The sequence below is a fragment of the Procambarus clarkii genome, chromosome 44, assembly GCF_040958095.1.
Source record: "Procambarus clarkii isolate CNS0578487 chromosome 44, FALCON_Pclarkii_2.0, whole genome shotgun sequence".
Taxonomy (NCBI): Eukaryota; Metazoa; Arthropoda; class Malacostraca; order Decapoda; family Cambaridae; genus Procambarus; species Procambarus clarkii.
Genome location: NC_091193.1, coordinates 28,514,839 through 28,525,905, shown reverse-complemented (window position 1 = coordinate 28,525,905; position 11,067 = coordinate 28,514,839).

The window sequence follows — 11,067 nt, the reverse complement described above, 5'->3', positions numbered from 1 at the left end:
CCCAATTTCGATGCCTGAACCATATTTTGGAGCCAAATTCTGGCTCACTGCACGTATTCGCAGTACAAAATTGCGACTTTTTTATACCAAACATATGCCAAGTGCTGAAAGCGGCGTTTGGTCACATTTGTCCCAATCCCCCCTGCAGTTTTCAAAATATCCCAAACATCCCAATATCGAGGCCAGAACCATATTTTGGAGCCAAATTCTGGCTCTCTGCACGTATTCGCAGTTTGAAATTACGACTTATTATACCCAACATATGCCAAGTACTGAAACCGGCAGTGAGTCACATTTTGGACAAACTCCCCTGCAGTTTTCATAATATCCCAAACTTCCCAATTTCGAGGCCTGAACCATATTTTGGAGCCAAATTCTGGCTCTCTGCATGTATTCACAGTTTGAAATTACGACTTTTTATACGGAACATATGACAAGTAATGAAAGCGGCGTTTGGTCAAATTTGTCCCAAACCCCGCTGCAGTTTTCGAAATATGCCAAAAATCCCAATTTCGAGGCCTGAGCCATATTTTGGAGCCAAATTCTGGCTCTCTGCACATATTCGAAGTCTGAAATTGCGACTTTTTTATATTCAACATATGCCAAGTGTTGAAAGCGGCGTTTGGTCACATTTGTCCCTATCCCCCCCCCCCCCTGCAGTTTTCAAAATATCCCAAACATCCCAATATCGAGGCCTGAGATATATTTTGGAGCCAAATTCTGGCTCTCTGCACGTATTCGCATTTTGAAATTACGACTTGTTATACCCAACATATACCAAGTACTGAAAGCGGCAATGAGTCACATTTTGCACAAACTCCCCTCCAGTTTTCAAAAAATCCCAAACATCCCAATTTTGTGGCCTGAGCCATATTTTGGAGCCAAATTCAGGCTCTCTGTTACATATTCGCAGTTTGAAATTACGACTTTTTATACCCAACATATGCCAAGTACTGAAAGCTGCAGTGAGTCACATTTTGCACAAACTCCCCTGCAGTTTTCAAAATATCCCAAACTTCCCAATTTCGAGGCCTGAACCATATTTTGGAGCCAAATTCTGGCTCTCTGCACGTATTCGCAGTTTGAAATTACGACTTTTTATACCCAACATATGCCAAGTACTGAAAGCGGCAGTGAATCACATTTTGCACAAACTCCCCTGCAGTTTTCAAAATATCCCAAACTTCCCAATTTCGAGGCCTGAACCATATTTTGGAGCCAAATTCTGGCTCTCTGCACGTATTCGCAGTTTGAAATTACGACTTTTTATACCCAACATATGCGAAGTACAGAAAGCGGCGTTTGGTCACATTTGTCCCAAACCTCTCTGCATGTTTCAAAATATCCAAAACATCCCAATATCGAGGCCTGAGCCATATGTTGGAGCCAAATTCTGGCTCTCTGCACGTATTCGCAGTCTGAAATTGCGACTTTTTTATACCCAACATATGCCAAGTGATGAAAGTGGGGTTTGGTCACATTTGTCCCTATCCCCCCTGCAGTTTTCAAAATATCCCAAACATCCCAATATCGAGGCCTGAGCCATATTTTGGTGCCAAATTTTGGCTCTCTGTACGTATTGGCAGTTTGAATCTGCGATTTTTTTAAACCCAACATATGCCAACTACTGAAAGCGGCAAAAAGTCACATTTTGCACAAACACCCCTGCAGTTTTCTAAATATCCCAAATATCCCAATTTCTTTGCCTGAGCTATATTTTGGAGCCAAATTCAGGCTCTCTGCACGTATTCGCAGTTTAAAATTACGACTTTTTATACCCAACATATGCCAAGTACTGAAAGCGGCAGTGAGTCACATTTGGCACAAACTCCCCTGCAGTTTTCATAACATCTCAAACTTCCCAATTTCGAGGCCTGAACCATATTTTGTAGCCAAATTCTGGCTCTCTGCACGTATTCGCAGTTTGAATATGCGACTTTTTATACACAACATATGTCAATTCCTAAAAGCGGCAGTGAGTCACATTTTGCACAAACTCCCCTGCAGTTTTCAAAATATCCCAAATATCCCAATTTCGAGGCCTGAGCCATATTTTGGATCCAAATTCTGGCTCTCTGCACGTATTCACAGTTTGAAATTGCGACTTTTTTATACCCAATATATGCCAAGTACTGAAAGCGGCATTTGGTCACATTTGTCCCAAACCTCCCTGCAGTTTTCCAAATATCCCAAACTTCCCAATTTCGAGGCCTGAACCATATTTTGGAGCCAAATTCTGGCTCTCTGCACGTATTCGCAGTTTGAAATTACGACTTTTTATACCCAACATATGCGAAGTACAGAAAGCGGCGTTTGGTCACATTTGTCCCAAACCTCCCTGCATGTTTCAAAATATCCCAAACATCCCAATATCGAGGCCTGAGCCATATGTTGGAGCCAAATTCTGGCTCTCTGCACGTATTCGCAGTCTGAAATTGCGACTTTTTTATACCCAACATATGCCAAGTGATGAAAGTGGCGTTTGGTCACATTTGTCCCTATCCCCCCTGCAGTTTTCAAAATATCCCAAACATCCCAATATCGAGGCCTGAGACATATTTTGGTGCCAAATTTTGGCTCTCTGTACGTATTGGCAGTTTGAATCTGCGACTTTTTTAAACCCAACATATGCCAACTACTGAAAGCGGCAAAAAGTCACATTTTGCACAAACACCCCTGCAGTTTTCTAAATATCCCAAATATCCCAATTTCTTTGCCTGAGCTATATTTTGGAGCCAAATTCAGGCTCTCTGCACGTATTCGCAGTTTAAAATTACGACTTTTTATACCCAACATATGCCAAGTACTGAAAGCGGCAGTGAGTCACATTTGGCACAAACTCCCCTGCAGTTTTCATAACATCTCAAACTTCCCAATTTCGAGGCCTGAACCATATTTTGTAGCCAAATTCTGGCTCTCTGCACGTATTCGCAGTTTGAATATGCGACTTTTTATACACAACATATGTCAATTCCTAAAAGCGGCAGTGAGTCACATTTTGCACAAACTCCCCTGCAGTTTTCAAAATATCCCAAATATCCCAATTTCGAGGCCTGAGCCATATTTTGGATCCAAATTCTGGCTCTCTGCACGTATTCACAGTTTGAAATTGCGACTTTTTTATACCCAATATATGCCAAGTACTGAAAGCGGCATTTGGTCACATTTGTCCCAAACCTCCCTGCAGTTTTCCAAATATCCCAAACATCCCAATTTCGAGGCCTGAGCCATATTTTGGAGCCAAATTCTGGCTCTATGCACGTATTCGCAGTTTGATATTACGACTTTTTATACCAAACATATGCCAAGTCCTTAAAGCGGCAGTGAGTTACATTTTGCACAAACTCCCCTGCAGTTTTCGAAATATCCCAAATATCCCAATTTCGAGGCATGAGCCATATTTTGGAGCCAAATTCTGGCTCTCTGCACGTATTCGCAGTTTGAAATTACGACTTTTTATACCCAACATGTGCCAAGTACTGAAAGCGGCAATGAGTCACATTTTTCACAAACTCCCCTGCAGTTTTCAAAAAATCCCAAACATCCCAATTTTGTGGCCTGAGCTATATTTTGCAGCCAAATTCTGGCTCTCTGCCCGTATTCGCAGTTTGAATTTACAAATTTTTTTACCCAACATATATGCCAAGTACTGAAAGCGGCAATGAGTCACATTTTTCACAAACTCCCCTGCAGTTTTCAAAATATCCAAATATCCCAATTTCGATGCCTGAACCATAGTTTGGAGCCAAATTCTGGCTCTCTGCACGTATTCGCAGTTTGAAATTATGAATTTTTATACATAACATACGCCAAGTAATGAAAGCGGCGTTTGGTCATATTTGTCCCAAACCCCCCCCCGCAGTTTTCAAAAAATCCCAAACATCCCAATTTCGAGGCCTGAGCCATATTTTGGAGCCAAAATCTCAATGCACGTATTTGCAGTTTGAAATTAAGACTTTTTATACACAACATATGTCAATTCCTGAAAGCGGCAGTGAGTCACATTTCGCACAAACTCCCCTGCAGTTTTCAAAATATCCCAAATATCCCAATTTCGAGGCCTGAGCCATATTTTGTAGCCAAATTCTGGCTCTCTGCACGTATTCCCAGTTTGAAATTGCGACTTTTTTATACCCAATATATGCCAAGTACTGAAAGCGGCGTTTGGTCACATTTGTCCCAAACCTCCCTGCAGTTTTCAAAATATCCCAAACATCCCAATTTTGTGGCCTGTGCCATATTTTGGAGCCAAATTCTGGCTCTATGCACGTATTCGCAGTTTGATATTACGACTTTTTATACCAAACATATGCCAAGTCCTTAAAGCGGCAGTGAGTTACATTTTGCACAAACTCCCCTGCAGTTTTCGAAATATCCCAAATATCCCAATTTCGAGGCATGAGCCATATTTTGGAGCCAAATTCTGGCTCTCTGCACGTATTCGCAGTTTGAAACTACGACTTTTTATACACAACATATGCCAAGTACTGGAATCGGCGTTTGGTCACATTTGTCCCAAACCTCCCTGCAGTTTTCAAAATATCCAAAACATCCCCATTTCGATGCCTGAGCCATATTTTGGACACAAATTCTGGCTCTCTGCAGGTATTCGCAGTTTGAAATTACGACTTTTTATACCCAACATATGCCAAGTACTGGAATCGGCGTTTGGTCACATTTGTCCCAAACCTCCCTGTAGGTTTTCAAAATATCCAAAACATCCCAATTTTGTTGCCTGAGCCATATTTTGCAGCCAAATTATGGCTCTCTGCCCGTATTCGCAGTTTGAATTTACGAATTTTTTTAAAAAACATATGCCAAGTACTGAAAGCGGCAATGAGTCACATTTTTCACAAACTCCCCTGCAGTTTTCAAAATATCCAAATATCCCAATTTCGATGCCTGAACCATATTTTGGAGCCAAATTCTGGCTCTCTGCACGTATTCGCAGTCTGAAATTACGAATTTTTATACATAACATACGCCAAGTAATGAAAGCAGCGTTTGGTCATATTTGTCCCAAACCCCCCCCCCCCTGCAGTTTTCAAAATATCCCAAACATCCCAATTTCGAGGCCTGAGCCATATTTTGGAGCATAATTCTCTCTCTATGCACGTATTTGCAGTTTGAAATTAAGACTTTTTATACCCAACATATGTCAAGTCCTGAAAGCGGCAGTAAGTCACATTTTGCACAAACTCCCCTGCAGTTTTCAAAATATCCAAATATCCCAATTTCGATGCCTGAACCATATTTTGGAGCCAAATTCTGGCTCACTGCACGTATTCGCAGTCTAAAATTGCGACTTTTTTATTCCAAACATATGCCAAGTGTTGAAAGCGGCGTTTGGTCACATTTGTCCCAATCCCCCCCCCCCTGCAGTTTTCAAAATATCCCAAACATCCCAATATCGAGGCCAGAACCATATTTTGGAGCCAAATTCTGGCTCTCTGCACGTATTCGCAGTTTGAAATTACGACTTATTATACCCAACATATGCCAAGTACTGAAACCCGCAGTGAGTCACATTTTGGACAAACTCCCCTGCAGTTTTCATAATATCCCAAACTTCCCAATTTCGAGGCCTGAACCATATTTTGGAGCTAAATTCTGGCTCTCTGCATGTATTCGCAGTTTGAAATTACGACTTATTATACCCAACATATGCCAAGTACTGAAAGCGGCAATGAGTCACATTTTGCACAAACTCCCTTGCATTGTTCAAAATATCCCAAATATCCCAATTTCGAGGCCTTAGCTATATTTTGGAGCCAAATTCTGGCTCTCTGCACGTATTCGTAGTTTGAAATTACGACTTTTTATACGGAACATGTGACAAGTAATGAAAGCGGCGTTTGGTCAAATTTGTCCCAAACCCCGCTGCAGTTTTCGAAATATGCCAAATATCCCAATTTCGAGGCCTGAGCCAGATTTTGGAGCCAAATTCTGGCTCTCTGCACGTATTCGATGTCTGAAATTGCGACTTTTTTATACCCAACATATGCCAAGTGTTGAAAGCGGCGTTTGGTCACATTTGTCCCAATCCCCCCCTGCAGTTTTCAAAATATCCCAAACATCCCAATATAGAGGCCTGAGATATATTTTGGAGCCAAATTCTGGCTCTCTGCACGTATTCGCAATTTCAAATTACGACTTATTATACCCAACATATGCCAAGTACTGAAAGCGGCAATGAGTCACATTTTGCACAAACTCCTCTCCAGTTTTCAAAAAATCCCAAACATCCCAATTTTGTGGCCTGTGCCATATTTTGGAGCCAAATTCAGGATCTCTGCACATATTCGAAGTTTGAAATTACGACTTTTTATACCCAACATATGCCAAGTACTGAAAGCGGCAATGAGTCACATTTTGCACAGACTCCCCTCCAGTTTTCAAAAAATCCCAAACTTCCCAATTTCGAGGCCTGAACCATATTTTGGAGTCAAATTCTGGCTGTCTGCACGTATTCGCAGTGTGAAATTACGACTTTTCATACCCAACATATGCCAAGTACTGAAAGCGGCAGTGAGTCACATTTTGCCCAAACTCCCCTGCAGTTTTCAAAATATCCCAAACTTCCCAATTTCGAGGCCTGAGCCATATTTTGGAGCCAAATTCTGGCTCTCTGCACGTATTCGCAGTTTGAAATTACGACTTTTTTATACCAACATATGCGAAGTACAGAAAGCGGCGTTTGGTCACATTTGTCCCAAACTTCCCTGCATGTTTCAAAATATCCCAAACATCCCAATATCGAGCCCTGAGCCATATTTTGGAGCCAAATTCTGGCTCTCTGCACGTATTCGCAGTCTGAAATTGCGACTTTTTTATACCCAACATATGCCAAGTGATGAAAGCGGCGTTTGGTCACATTTGTCCCAAACCTCCCTGCAGTTTTCAAAAAATCCCAAACATCCCAATTTTGTGGCCTGTGCCATATTTTGGAGCCAAATTCTGGCTCTCTGCCCGTATTCGCAGTTTGAATTTACGAATTTTTTTACCCAACATATGCCAAGTACTGAAAGCGGCAATGAGTCACATTTTTCACAAACTCCCCTGCAGTTTTCAAAATATCCAAATATCCCATTTTCGATGCCTATACCATATTTTGGAGCCAAATTCTGGCTCTCTGCACGTATTCGCAGTTTGAAATTACGAATTTTTATACATAACATACGCCAAGTAATGAAAGCGGCGTTTGGTCATATTTGTCCCAAACCCCCTGCAGTATTCAAAATATCCCAAACATCCCAATATCGAGGCCAGAACCATATTTTGGAGCCAAATTCTGGCTCACTGCACGTATTCGCAGTCTAAAATTGCGACTTTTTTATACCAAACATATGCCAAGTGCTGAAAGCGTCGTTTGGTCACATTTGTCCCAATCCCTCCTGCAGTTTTCAAAATATCCCAAACATCCCAATATCGAGGCCAGAACCATATTTTGGAGCCAAATTCTGGCTCTCTGCACGTATTCGCAGTTTGAAATTACGACTTTTTACACCCAACATATGCCAAGTACTGAAAACGGCAGTGAGTCACATTTTGCACAAACTCCCCTGCAGTTTTCGAAATATCCCAAGTATCCCAATTTCGCGACCTGAGCCATATTTTGGTGCCAAATTCTGGCTTTCTGCACGTATTCGCAGTTTGAGATTGCGACTTTTTTTATACCCAACATATGCCAAGGACTGAAAGTGGCGTTTGGTCACATTTCTCCCAAACCTCCCTGCAGTTTTCAAAATATCCCAAACATCCCAATTTCGAGGCCTGAGCCATATTTTTGTGCCAAAATTTGGCTCTCTGTACGGATTGGCAGTTTGAATCTGCGACTTTTTAAAACCCAACATATGCCAAGTACTGAAAGCGGCAATAAGTCACATTATGCACAAACACCCCTGCAGTTTTCACAAAAATCCAAACATCCCAATTTCGTTGCCTGAGCCATATTTTGGAGCCAAATTCAGGCTCTCTGCACGTATTCGCAGTTTAAAATTACGACTTTTTATACCCAACATATGCCAAGTACTGAAAGCGGCAGTGAGTCACATTTGGCACAAACTCCCCTGCAGTTTTCATAATATCTCAAACTTCCCAATTTCGAGGCCTGAGCCATATTTTGTAGCCAAATTCTGGCTCTCTGCACGTATTCGCAGTTTGAAATTACGACTTTTTATACACAACATATGACAAGTAATGAAAGCGGCGTTTGGTCAAATTTGTCCCAAACCCCGCTGCAGTTTTCGAAATATGCCAAATATCCCAATTACGAGGCCTGAGCCATATTTTGGAGCCAAATTCTGGCTCTCTGTACGTATTCGAAGTCTGAAATTGCGACTTTTTTATACCCAACATATGCCAAGTGTTGAAAGCGGCGTTTGGTCACATTTGTCCCAATACCCCCCTGCAGTTTTCAAAATATCCCAAACATCCCAATATCGAGGCCTGAGATATATTTTGGAGCCAAATTCTGTCTCTCTGCACGTATTCGCAGTTTGAAATTACGACTTATTATACCCAACATATGCCTAGTACTGAAAGCGGCAATGAGTCACATTTTGCACAAACTCCCCTCCAGTTTTCAAAAAATCCCAAACATCCCAATTTTGTGGCCTGAGCCATATTTTGGAGCCAAATTCAGGCTCTCTGCACATATTAGCAGTTTGAAATTACGACTTTTTATACCCAACATATGCCAAGTACTGAAAGCTGCAGTGAGTCACATTTTGCACAAACTCCCCTGCAGTTTTCAAAATATCCCAAACTTCCCAATTTCGAGGCCTGAACCATATTTTGGAGCCAAATTCTGTCTCTCTGCACGTATTCGCAGTTTGAAATTACGACTTTTTATACACAACATATGTCAATTCCTGAAAGCGGCATTGAGTCACATTTCGCACAAACTCCCCTGCAGTTTTCAAAATATCCCAAATATTCCAATTTCGAGGCCTGAGCCATATTTTGGAGCCAAATTCTGGCTCTCTGCACGTATTCGCAGTTTGATATTACGACTTTTTATACCAAACATATGCCAAGTCCTTAAAGCGGCAGTGAGTTACATTTTGCACAAACTCCCCTGCAGTTTTCGAAATATCCCAAATATCCCAATTTCGAGGCATGAGCCATATTTTGGAGCCAAATTCTGGCTCTCTGCACGTATTCGCAGTTTGAAACTACGACTTTTTATACACAACATATGCCAAGTACTGGAATCGGCGTTTGGTCACATTTGTCCCAAACCTCCCTGCAGTTTTCAAAATATCCAAAACATCCCTATTTCGAGGCCTGAGCCATATTTTGGAGCCAAATTCTGGCTCTCTGCAGGTATTCGCAGTTTGAATTTACAAATTTTTTTAAAAAACATATGCCAAGTACTGAAAGCGGCAATGAGTCACATTTTTCACAAACTCCCCTGCAGTTTTCAAAATATCCCAAATATCCCAATTTCGATGCCTGAACCATATTTTGGAGCCAAATTCTGGCTCTCTGCACGTATTCGCAGTTTGAAATTACGAATTTTTTATACCAAACATATGCCAAGTGCTGAAAGCGGCGTTTGGTCACATTTGTCCCAATCCCCCCCTGCAGTTTTCAAAATATCCCAAACATCCCAATATCGAGGCCTGAGATATATTTTGGAGCCAAATTCTGGCTCTCTGCACGTATTCGCAGTTTGAAATTACGACTTATTATACATAACATATGCCAAGTACTGAAAGCGGCAATGAGTCACATTTTGCACAAACTCCCCTCCAGTTTTCAAAAAATCCCAAACATCCCAATTTTGTGGCCTGAGCCATATTTTGGAGCCAAATTCAGGCTCTCTGCACATATTCGCAGTTTGAAATTACGACTTTTTATACCCAACATATGCCAATTCCTGAAAGCTGCAGTGAGTCCCATTTTGCACAAACTCCCCTGCAGTTTTCAAAATATCCCAAACTTCCCAATTTCGAGGCCTGAACCATATTTTGGAGCCAAATTCTGGCTCTCTGCACGTATTCGCAGTTTGAAATTACGACTTTTTATACCCAACATATGCCAAGTACTGAAAGCGGCAGTGAGTCACATTTTGCACAAACTCTCCTGCAGTTTTCAAAGTATCCCTAACTTCCCAATTTCGAGGCCTGAACCATATTTTGGAGCCAAATTCTGGCTCTCTGCACGTATTCGCAGTTTGAAATTACGACTTTTTTATACCCAACATATGCGAAGTACAGACAGCGGCGTTTGGTCACATTTGTCCCAAATCTCCCTGCATGTTTCAAAATATCCCAAACATCCCAATATCGAGGCCTGAGCCTTATTTTGGAGCCAAATTCTGGCTCTCTGCACGTATTCGCAGTCTGAAATTGCGACATTTTTATACCCAACATATGCCAAGTGATGAAAGCGGCGTTTGGTCACATTTATCCCTATCCCCTCTGCAGTTTTCAAAATATCATAAACATCCCAATATCAAGGCCTGAGATATATTTTGGAGCCAAATTCAGGCTCTCTGCACATATTCGCAGTTTGAAATTACGACTTTTTATACCCAACATATGCCAATTCCTGAAAGCTGCAGTGAGTCACATTTTGCACAAACTCCCCTGCAGTTTTCAAAATATCCCAAACTTCCCAATTTCGAGGCCTGAACCATATTTTGGAGCCAAATTCTGGCTCTCTGCACGTATTCGCAGTTTGAAATTACGACTTTTTACACCCAACATATGCAAAGTACTGAAAACGGCAGTGAGTCACATTTTGCACAAACTCCCCTGCAGTTTTCGAAATATCCCAAATATCCCAATTTCGCGACCTGAGCAATATTTTGGTGCCAAATTCTGGCTTTCTGCACGTATTCGCAGTTTGAGATTGCGACTTTTTTATACCCAACATATGCCAAGTAATGAAAGCGGCGTTTGGTCACATTTGTCCCAAACCTCCCTGCAGTTTTCAAAATATCCCAAACATCCCAATTTCGAGGCCTGAGCCATATTTTTGTGCCAAATTTTGGCTCTCTGTACGGATTGGCAGTTTGAATTTGCGACTTTTTTAAACCCAACATATGCCAAGTAATGA